The sequence below is a fragment of the Motacilla alba genome, chromosome 3 (assembly GCF_015832195.1).
Source record: "Motacilla alba alba isolate MOTALB_02 chromosome 3, Motacilla_alba_V1.0_pri, whole genome shotgun sequence".
NCBI classification, from domain to species: Eukaryota; Metazoa; Chordata; class Aves; order Passeriformes; family Motacillidae; genus Motacilla; species Motacilla alba.
In genome coordinates this window covers 109,148,474-109,160,530 of record NC_052018.1, presented here as the reverse complement: position 1 = coordinate 109,160,530, position 12,057 = coordinate 109,148,474, and positions in this window count along the sequence as shown.

Below are 12,057 nucleotides of genomic sequence, written 5' to 3'. Positions count from 1 at the left end.
AATTTAGTCTGAATTCCACAAGGATGGAGGGAATTTCTGGATATGCTGCTGGGCTGTATCCTTGTGTCCATCCCAGGAGGGATTTTCCCAAGGCCGGATTTTGCTGTGCTCTTTGCCACCAGTTTTGTTTCTCAGGAGATTCACTTGATTCTCCAAATATTCCAGGCGCACGGGTGTACTTCAGGGCCTCTCTAGAACCCATGGATTTCTCCATGTCTCTCCTGTGGGGAGAGAGAAGGAAGAGCATCACAGCTGCTCTTTCCCAATCCCTAATTTTGAAATTTCACCAGAAGGGATGAAACATGTGGGAGGCAGCTGTGGCAGATGACAGTCCTGGGTATCCTGTGGTGGGTGAAGAATTCCAGGCGCCGGGATGGCGAAATGAAGCAACCTGTTAAGCCAAAACAACAAAATACAGGAAAGAATTGGAGCCTGGGAACTCAGATTTTATCTGAGCGCTTCCCTTGGTTGGGAGTGGAGAGATACCTTGGGCTTTGATCGTGGTGACTAAAACCAGGAAAAGGGGAAAAATTGGGAGTTGGCTCTGCCAGTCAGGTTCTGCTCCTGATCCATCGGGTGTTTGTGGCTCAAGGTCAGCCAGGACATCTCCAGCAAAGCAAGGGATGGAAGTGTCCCCAAATCCCAGTTCCTTTCCCCTGGAGCACAGCGTGAAGCAGTGCTGGGGCATTGGTGATTTTGGCTCTTCCCAGCAAAGCTGGGGGACATTTTGGAGCTCCCCAATAAAACATCCTTGTGTGTTTTCCCTGGATGGATATCCCTTCCTTACGGCTCCACCAGAGGATGCTGCAGGCTTCGGAAAGAGCTGCCTGGACTGCAGCCCCGCTCATCCCTTTAATCCAGAGGAATCCGACCATGGATATCAACTATGGCACTGCAGAGAGAGCTTCCAAAAGCCTTTTCTCAGGAGCCGAGCAAACCTCCAGATCATCCATGAAACAGGGACAGAGCTTTCAGCATGGGCTAAAAATGCAAATTCCAAAGTAAATCCTGATGGAAAGCCCAGAGCGGCCCTTGCTCCGCGTGTCAGCGCCGAGCGCTGCTTAGCCTCTTGTCCTGCTCTCCATAAGAAATCTTGGCATGGGATCGTGCTACAAATCAAACATCCCATGGCTTCTCCCCATCGTGTTCAGTCTCAAGGAGCAGGAGTTCTGTATATCCTGGAAGAATGCTTCCAAGATACCGGTGTCACTTGAAAAACATGGGAATTGAGGGAAGCCCCTGTGTGTTTTGTCTGAAAAAGAAGATTTTAGAATCCTGAAAACCAGCAAAGTTTAATTCCCACTAAGGTTCAGTGGGAAAAATCTGAACACCAGAGCAAACTAAGGGGGAGTAGGAATATAAGTTTAATATCATCAAGTCCAGCCATCAAATTCCAAGATCATGGAATGGTTTGTGTTGGAAGGGACCTTAAAGATAATTCAGTCCCACCCACTGCCATGGGACACCTTCCACTATCCCAGGGTGCTCCAACCTGGCCTTGGACACTTCCAGGGATGGAGCAGCCACAGCTTCTCTGGGAAACCTGTGCCAGGGCCTCCCCACCCTCACAGAGAAGGATTTCTTCCCAATATCCCATCTGCCCCTGCCATCTGGCAGTGGGAAACCATTCCCTCTTGTCCCATCATTCCAGGCCCATGGGAATGATCTCTTTCCATGTTTCTTGTAGCTCCTTCAGGTCCTGGAATGCCGCATTTGGGTCATTCCAAAGCTTCTCTGCTCCAGGCTGAACAGTTGGAGCTCTGGAAAACCAATGACTTTGCAGATCAAGGCGATAAATGAATTAAATAAAATATGATTAAATAAAAAATATATAACAAATCAATTAAAAGCCCTTTTCCACCTCTCTGTGTTCCCTGGGGTTATGGAGCCAACACTTAGGATGCCAGCTCCATGTCCCTCATGTGGGGACACATCCAGGAGTCACTGGAAGGGCTCCCACCAAGGTCAAGACCCTGTTTGGGAAGGTTTCTCTAGAACGAGCTCGGAGCCAGCTCAGCAGCACCCTGGGCATGAAGGCAGCCAGGATTTTGGCTCTGGGCTGTGAATTCCGGACATTCCCTCTCATTTTTCCCGGGAGCTCATTCCTGTGTAGCGGTGATTACGATAGGATGTATTCCCACAGCTTCAGGGGAAGAGGGAGTGGGGCTGCTTTGGGATTCATTCCCTGCAATCCTGACCCTACACTCCTGACAAGTGACGTGTTAGGGCGATGGAAATCCAAATTCTGGGAGTGTATCTATGATGTTTTCCTTCTGGCACAAAATAAATCCTCAGCACAGCTCATTTACTTGTTTATCACACGTTTTTAAGCTCTTGGCACTTTGCAAACTTCTTTTCCTTCTTCTCCCAAATATTTTAACCCCTGCTAAACCGTGGGCATCGAACCCAGAAGTTGCCTCTGGAAGCAAAGGATTTTTCCATCACATTCCATGGATATTGAAGGCCTGATCCACGTATTTTTAACTCACTCTCCCAGTCAAGCCCAAACTGAAATTGTTTTTATTGATTTTTAAATAGTTGAGTTCTGGTTGAACTTTGAAATAGTTGAGTCTAGGGATTGTGGAATATCCTAAAGATCCCGTTTCTCCATCTGGGATCTGGAAAGCAGGTAGACAATGTTTAGTCTCCAAGTAATGGACAGGACGTTAGTGCTTTTCCCGCTTGGAAAGGAGCTGCCTCCTGTTTAGTTACAGTTCAATATAAAACAAATATTCCATTAGCAAAAGGAGGTGGGGAGGAAAATCCCTTTTTTTCCCCCCCTCTTCTCCACAGGGTTCCTTCCAACTCAATATTCCACGATGCAGCTGTACGGAATGCAGAGGATCCCAGGGAGTGAATTCAGATTAGCACCTTGCTGCCAGCCAGAAGAAATCCAGCAAAAACAACCCACGAAGTTATTCTTAATGGCAAGAAAAGAGGGAATTCCTGCCAGATTTACGCTCCTGACGTTCCAAGACTCCGATTAAAAGAGCTGCTGATTTTACGGAGGTGATTCCGGACAAATTCCAGCTGATCCCAGCTGTTCAGCGGGGAAAATTATAAGGAAAATAAATGTAAATACATGAGATTAAGTGATATATTTCCAACAGCTGCCTGTGTTTTTCCGCTGTTCCCCAGAAAGCAGCATTCCCTCACAAGATCCCAAACTTCTCGTCCTCCTACAGAAGCCTCTTGACTTTTAGCCACCAGAATTATCCCAATTTTTTTTTAATGTAAATATCTGTCTTCCCAGCAATAACATTTTTCCCTCAGTGTTTGTTTTTCCTTAGTGCTGAGCGCTCACAGTGGTCTGCGAATCCAAATTATTTGGGGAAAAAGCAGAATTTCCAGTTTATATCTGCGTCCTGAGCCTGAGTGTTTTCAGGGAGAGTATTCCTACCTCCAGGTGCTCCTGCAGGGATGAGAAAATGCCCTTTTTTAGTCCCAGTTTGGGTGTGGAATCTTGGCACAGGAATGACTAAACATGGAAGGAGCAGCTGCCTGGAGAAACAAACACCTGGCAAAATATTTTGGGGAATTTCAGGATGAGTCATCCTGGGCCTTGCTGGGGAAGCTCGGCCCCAGCTGCACCTCAGGAGGTTCCTTTAGTCCCACAGAATCCCATGGAATTACTGAGGTTGGAAAAGACCTCTGGGATCGATGAGTCCAACCTGTCACCCAGCCCAGGAGTGCCACGTCCAGGTATTCCTTGGACTCCTCCAGGGATGGGAATTCCAAACCTTTCTGTGCTGTTCCAATCCTTAACACCCCATTCCATGAAGAAATTCCCATCTGCCTTCATGTCTTATTCCATCCAGGCCTGTTGCAGGGTTCCAAATGTCCCTGGGCAATTCCAATGCTAACACCCCATTCCATGAAGAAATTCCCATCTCCTTCATCTCTAGGAATTCAAGGACACTTCCAGGAGCGAGCCTCCAAACCTTCCCAGGCAATTCCAAAGCCTGACAACCCATTCCATTGCGAAATTCCCATCTGCTTTTATCCCACTCCAGAACTGCTCCAGGGATAGGAACTCCAAACTTCCCTGGGCAATTCCAGTGCTAACACCCCATTCCATTAAGAAACTCCCACCCGCCTTCATCTTATTCCATCTTTGCTCCTCTCAGCTCTCCTGCTTGGAGAAGGTCTGTGCCAAGATCCATCCCCGCAAAGCCGATGGAACACCAGGAACTCATCCCAAGCCAAGTGTCCAAGATCATTAAAATCCCAATTAATCCCTTTTGATCCATCGCCGCTGGCTCCCGGCACGGTCATTAGGCACGGTCATGAGGCTTGGAACTGCGGAATGAGGCTTGAATGCCCACATGGAACTCGGGGTCATGCCAGCCTTCGGGATAAAAGTGCAGATTAGGGATTTCTGGAGGAGGAGGAGGAGAAGGATTTGCTGAGTTTTCCCACCGCTAATTTTCCAGTTTTGTGCTTATCCCTAATAACGATCCCAAATAATTATCCCAATTAATTTCAGGAGTGGCTTTTGGAATCATGTCCACCTTCAAATATACAAAAATCCATCTCCAGAAGTGTTCCCACACCAACCAGCCATCTTTAAAAGGAATATTTTCCCAACTGGGATTAAAAAATATTCCTAGGCAGCAGTGGGGAATGGCCGGATAACCTTTGGAAAAGCAACAGGAATGACTTTGGGTCAGGCCATGAACTCTTTTGTTAAAGCATCTGCTTTTACTCCGGGGTATTTAATGATTGCCAGGAATTCCAGGGATGGAGGAATGCCGAGGTGGAGAAAGGAAAAGTATCCCTTTGGATGGAGCTGGAGTTCCAAACCCCAGAACATCCCACCCCAGTTTTTCCCATCTGGATTCATTATCCCTTATAAACTGGGATTGCAAGGAAATAGGAAAATGTTGCTGCATGCACGGAGAAGGCTCCAAGTGTGGAGGAATTTTCTGGGATACCCACAGGCAAGGCAAACTCCAGCACCAAAAGGGATGGATCCAACCTCTGGGACCTTCTCCTCAAGGAAAACACATTCCATAGGGAGTTATAACAAACAAAAACCTGGGGGCTGGACATAATGCAGCACCTAATTCTGTCTAAAATTCCTTTAATTTTCCATATGGGAATCACAACATCAGTTACAGGGTACCCACCAACATTCCAAAGGCTGGTGATTTTGTGGACCTGTTTTTATAGCTCAGAGGGATCCATGGAGTCAGGAGGTTTTCCAGCAGCTGGAGAGTTGGCTCCAGGTTATCCCAAAAATCTTTTGGGAGCACTGGAATGGCTGCAGTGGGGTTGCCAAGCCCAGGCTTGCATTGGAAGCTGGAAGAACATCCCAAAATATGATGGATCTGTGTTTTTAATGCCTACCTACTCCCAGGCATGTGAAGACATGGAACCCATCCTTAGAAAAAAATAAAAATAGGAAAACAGGTTGGAGCCTGAAAGTGTCAGGGGAAAATGTGGGAGAGACAAGGGAAGGAAGCCAAAAGGAAGAGAAAAAAGATCCCAAATTCCTTAAACGTCATTTTTAGGTCCATGGATCCGGGTCCAAGGATCCATGCTCATCCAGGAGATGCTGAGGATGCACATTTCCAACTTCCCAAGGGAACAGGCTGTGGAAAAGTTCAGGAGTGGATCCGTGTGACTCCACAAACACTTTCCTCTCTGGAGCAAAAGTTGGGAATTCAGGACATGCACCTGGAGCTGGGATAGGAGCAGGGAGCCATTTATAGGCCCAGAATTCCCAACTGGAATGCCAGCATCTGAGCTTTCCTGCCTTTTCCTGGAGCTGGGACAAGATCACTGCGGGCTGAGCTGTGAGGATCAGGTGGAAATTTTGTTCCTCTGGAAAATAGGAGTGTATGGGAAGGAAGTAGAAGCTCGGAATTCCAGAATTCCTAGGACAAGGTGCAGGAGCTGCCCCCGGCATGGAGCGGTTGGGAATGGGGCACAGGTGGGTCCCTTGGCACCTCTCCTTTCTTCTCAACATTCCCTATAAAGGTGGAAAAGCCACTTTCTTTATTTTGCTGGGAAGGGAATTCCAAGAGGATCTCCACACCTTGCTCCTTCCACAGGGGCTGCTCATTCCGAGCCTGGCAGCTCCACGTGACCCAGGATAACCCCTCCTTATCCAGGCTTTGGAAAACTAAAGTTCATCTCAGCTGGACTTCTTGGGAATTCTTGTGCTGACACATCCCATCCCAGGGGTTCACATCTGGGACACTCATGGATTCATCACCTCACCCTTGAGGAATCCCAAATTCGCATCCAGGCGGGAATGACGGTGGATCACATGCGCCGTGACGGAGGAGGCAGATCTGTTCTGGGGATCCGTGCTCCCTGGGGCTTTTCCAATCCTTTCAAGCTGTTCCCAGTGAAATGTTGGCAGGAGCCTGAGTTTGCTCTGACGGAAAGAGGCTGTTCCCTCTAATCCCTTTTTCCCAAGAAACTGCTCCAGCCATCCCAGGGCATTCCAAGCAGGGAATGACCGCCAGATCCTGCTGTGTCCAGCAGCAGAAGCTGGAACAGTTCCCTTTGGAAAAGCAGGATGAGGATGTGGAGCTCATGGTAAGGAGCCCTGTTCTTGCTGGGATCCCGGCTGGAGCAAGCAGGAGAACCGGGAATGACCCCATCCCACTGTGTTCATGGAATCCAAGAACTCCTTACCATGGCAACAGAGCCGGGACCACAACTTGGGATTTTTCCAGCAGCTCCGGGTACATTCCAGGCTGTTCCCATGGGGGGTTTGGGCTCCCCAGTTTGGCACCAAGACCTCCAGAGGAGGAGGGAATGAAGTGGGAAGCACAATCCCTAAAATCCCACATAATGGGGAAGAACAAGTAGCTGCTATTCCCAGGAAACAGCTAGAATACCTGGAGAGCAATTCCAGGGGGGAAAATGAATCCCACCAAAAGAAACCACTCACTCCTCATCCCTGGAGCCATGGCTGTTTGGTCCTGGATAGATCACGCCAGGATAGGGTGGATTCTCCACCTTTAGGGAACAGCTTTTGAAAGCCAGGTGGGAGTGTTTCAACATCAGCATTCCCACTCGGAGCCAGAACTGACAGGGAAATTTATAGCCTGAATTCCATAGAAGATCAGTCTGGAATGCTACGGATTTGAAAATAAAGATTGGGAAATCAGGCAGGGAAAGGCTCCGAGGAAAGGCGGTGCCAGCACTGCACATTCCTAAAATCATCGGCTAAGCCAGTGGATGCCACTTTTCCATCTCTTCCTGTTAAAATCCTGGAGATGGTGCCTGGTTCCAATCCTGCCAAGACATAGTTCAAAGGGAACAATCCTGGTTAGCTGCTGGGAATTCCCATATCCAGGGTAACACAGTGGGAAGAGGAACCATGGATCCCGTGGCAATGCTGGCAATAAACCAACCAATCCCATTTATTTGGGATCAAATCCATCCCATCTCTTTTCCCTCTGTCTCTTTGCAGCAGGATGAGAATGACATTCCTATTATTTTCCAAGTTGCTCCACTTCCAGTTTATGCTTCCCACTTCCCTAGGGATAATATTGGCTTCACCCAGCTCTGCCTGCCCTGTTGGGGTATCTCAGTAGCTGCCTGATAAGGCTTTTCCAGCCTTTCCAGGGAATTTTGGAAAAACCGCACTAAACCTGGGGTGTTTAACTGGGAAATGAATCGTCTCCAGTGGGATGAATTAATGGGAAGCTTGGCCTTGGCACAACACATTCCTTGGGAAAAAGAGGGGTTGGAGCCCCAGACCTCCTGGAGCTGAAGGCATCCAGCTTGGATTTCAGTTGGAGTCCTCAGAAAATCCCAGGAGGATTTGGGAATGGGCTCAGCCTTTACGAACAGGCTCCTGATTTTTTGCTGTGGATTTTTCCTTCAATCTTGTGCATCCAGTGTCTCCTTCCCTGCAAAACTAGGGAGGAGGGAATGTTTTCCCAATGAGGTCAGTGAAAAGCTGCCTCCAGCTGGGATCAGGCCTGCAGGTGGCCGGGAGGGACAAGAATCCGAGGATTTTATCCCTTTGGAAACATCAGCTCCGCTCGGAGCATCCCTGGTTCCTCCCCACCTTTCTCCTGCCGCTCCTTTCAGGATAACAATGGCAGGATCCAGATGCTTATCCGCAGGGCTCTTCCCATTTCCACATTGGCCTTCACCAAATTCCATAGGGAGGTCCGGAAGCAGCCATAGATAACCCGGCAAGCTGGGCTGACTCCCCGGGAAAGGTAAAACCCTTGGAATTACAGCAGGGCAGGGAGCACCTGGAACATGATCCCTAATTCCTTTCCAACGTGGGAATGTGACTGTAATTAACCAGTGAAATCCCATCTCGGGAGCTGGAGAATGGATCCAAATCCATGGTTTTTGTGGCTGTTTCCATTTTCCCAGTGCTGCAACAAAGCCCCAGAGTTCCCTTTGCTCCCTTTCCATAGGCAAATCCAGCATTGTGTGCCCACAGCCATGGCATGGAGGAGGATCCTGTGGAAACACCAATAAATAATGCTGGAAAAGAGGGAAAATTCCTTTTAAACCTCTAAGGAAGTATCTTCTTCCCTGTTTTCAAGGTGAAAAAATACCACCTTGGAGCTTGGTGTGGAATCAAGGGAAGATTTTCCTCCGGCTGTGATTCCCTGCCCGGCAGCCCAGGGAATTTTCACTTTGTATTCCCTTTTTTTTCTTTGCTGAGGCAGGGAAATTCCAGCTGAGGCAGTCCCAGCTCCGGCACATCCCTTGGCAGTAGCACCCACCTCCTGTGGAGCCGCGATAAGGAGGGAAAAGAGCAGCCTTGGGACACGTTCTCCCGCCAGAAAACTCTGCCCAGCCTTCCCAGCCCTTATCTTTATTGCCCACATTCCTAACAATCCCAAGTTTTATTTACGGAGCTCTCATCCCCAAGGTTATGAGAAGCTCTGGTGCATCCATGGGCTGGATCCAAGGTGAGGACTGACAGCAGCATAATTCCAGCAAAAATCATAGGATTGGTCCTCCCTGCTCCGAAGGCAGCTGGGAGCGGGGAGGCAGAGCTCGGAGCCTCTGGAAAAGTGCTGATGTTTTCCTGCCTTGCTGGGACCCTCCCAGCAGGAAATTGGGCATTGTACTGGGAGCGCTGAGTTTTCCGGACAAATCCTGCCAGGATCCGTGTCCTGCTCCGCCGTGGGCTGGGAGCTCTTGCCTTGGCCATGGAGTGACGCCCTGGCTTCCCAAAGCAGCTCCAAGAAAACCTTGGGATGGGGTTTAGAACCTGGTTTAAGGCAAGGATTTGTTCCCTAAATGCTGTTAATCCAGCCTCTGTTATAAGGGAACGAATCCAAAGGGAGCTGCAGGTCCTGCCCCAGCAGTGGTGACCTCTGGCCAGAATCCAGTCTGGGATTCTGGGATTCTGAAATTTTGGGAAGGTCTGGGGGCATTTCCCTGGGCCACTAAGCCCCATCCCAACACCAGAGGGATTGGGAACACATTTAGATTGAATCCCAGCCACTTCCCAACTTCCCAGCTCAGCGACTGCAAATATCCCAGGGTCAGGAGCAGGGACTGATTCCCACGTAAATCACCAGCACGGAGCAAAGGCCATCCCATTCCAGGAAAACCTGAGATCCCAGTGATGCTGCAAAAAGGGCAGGATTTATTTCTTCCCAGAGCCCAAACAAGGAGATAAAACCTTGCCTGACTTTTCCCAGGAATTGTCGAGCTTGTTTTGTTTTCCCCCTTTTCCAAACTTCCCAGTTCACTAACAGTTGGTTTGCCCTGGCTGTAGATTTTGGCATCTTGTTTTTCCAAGCCCTCCATCAGTTTTCCAATGGAGTTGGTAGGAGATTATTCCTCAATCCCATTAAAAAGTAGAGAAGCACCTCCGGATCCCCCCGGCAGCCCCCGGATGCGGAGCCAGCAGCTCCTGCCTTCCTCCCATTGAATTCCCCAGCAGCCCCATTTCCTTGGATAAATAGGAGGGGGAAGAAGGAAAAGAGTTAAAGTGGACAAAACCAAAGGGAAGAAAACTTGGAGCAACACAGAAAAGGAAAAGCAGCTTGGAACTGCTCTGGAAATCCCACCAGGCTTTGCTCAGGACTGGGAATATTTTCTATTTAAAAAAAGGAATTTTGGTGTTTTTCCCAATCTGAACCATGGAATTGGTGCACCAACAGCTGGGAACAGCAGAGGGCTTTTCTTCCCTCCTGTTTGCCATGGATTTTCAATCCAACTGTTCCACACAAACTGTGGGAGCCGAGGTCACACTTGCCTGGGCTGGAAGAGGGTGAAATGGGAATTCTTTGGGAGTTCTGTCATTCCAGCAGCTCCCAGAAGGAGGTGGGATACTTCTGATCCTTCCACAGGGAATATCCTGCTGGAATAAACTTTCAATCCAGCAATAAAATTCCGGTGGGAATATCCCATTTTTCTCACCTCCCAGCCACAAACTCCAGAAAGGAAAATGGATGGTTTTTCCCTCAGGATTCCTCTCCTATCCCTGGAATCATGAGCGCTACCCCATTCCCGGGGCAAATCCAAGGCCCTGCTGGAGTCTGTCCTTCTTCCTCCTCTTCTCCAAGGAGGAAGATTTATGGGATAGAAGGAAAAACCTGGAAAGGAGCTCAGGGGGGAAGCAGGAATGGTGATGCTGCTGGCGGCAGCAATCCAGGCTTTGCTGGGATCAGCTCCCGCCGGGAATGACCTTGATGTTTTCATGTGCTTGGAGCCATTTTCCTGCCAATTTTTTTTTTTTTTTTTTTTTTTTTTAAGGAATATTTGAACTTTCAGCTCCTCTCCCTTCTGAATTTTGGGATCTCTCCTTGGATGGGGAGAGGGGCTGGAGTGGCCACATCCCGACGTGGGTGGGCTCCGGATTTCCCAGTGGATGCCAATATTTATGATTCCCTTTTTTTAATGGAATTTGTTCTGTGACATGATCTAGCAAATGGAGCCCACATTCCAAACAGGATCATCTAGGGGGAGAAGATTCTGGAAAGATCAGGATCAGGAGAACACTGGACTGGGTTGGGAATAACCTTAATGCCCATCTCATTCCAACCCCTTTGGAAAACAAGGAATTGATTAATCCTGCTTCCACTGCAGGTTGGATTTCCCCCTCTGTGGAGCCACATCCCTGTTTTTTTGGGATGTCTTCACTTTTATCCCCCTCTCTGAGCCCATCCCACGCCGTTGCCATGATCCCGGGAAAGCTGGGCAGGGTCTGGAGGAGCCGCTCATCCCTTTGGAGAATCCCACCCTGCTTTTCCTTCCAGGTGTTGCCGCCCTGCGCGGGCAACACCCGGCGCTTCCCGAGCCTCGGGTGTGTTTCCAGCCCTGCCTTTCCCTTCACATTCCAGAGCCACCTCCTTCCCAGGATTTGGCACATCAGCGGGAAAAGCGATTCGGCGCAGCTGGGCTGGGACTGCGTTAAAAAAAAAAAAGAGGGAGGAAAATGGGAAAACAGGGAACAATCCAGCTGGGGGTGTTGGAAACTCTGGGATTGTGCCAGGGCTGAGTCATTCCCGGCCCTCCCTCTCAGCCCCTCCGGCCGGGAATGACATTTGGGAATGGCAGCAAATCCCGATTGGCTCAGCGCAAGGTGGAGCTGGAGCAGCCGGAGCCAGCCCAGATCCCGCTTTAACCCCATCCTTGGTTTTTGCTGCTTGCGGGAATTTGGGAAGGAGTGGAAGTCTGGATTGTGCCACAAATGTGGGAATTCCAACAGGAGGGGGAAGGAAAACAGGCAGGGAATTCCGTGGGATGAGCAAACGGCCTCCAAAGGGGGGAAATCAATATCTAATAGGAGAGCCCAGCACTCCCCTGCCTCTGCTCCAGGAAAAAAAAAAAAAAAAAAGGATCTATGGATGCACCTTCCTTGATCCATACGTGGGATGTCCTAAACATCCCAAAGAAAAATGGGATCACCCAAATCCTCCGTGCTGGATCCCAGTGCCTTTTCCAGACCTGCCTGTCCCCATTTCTGGGATCACGCGGCTGGGCATTAAACTGCTTCCTTTGGAATTCTCCCTCTGGCACCACATGGGAATACAGGGGTCACCTTGGGTCCCCTGATCTTGATTTTAGGTGGAAACTGGGAATTCTGTTCCCCACAGCTCCAGTGGG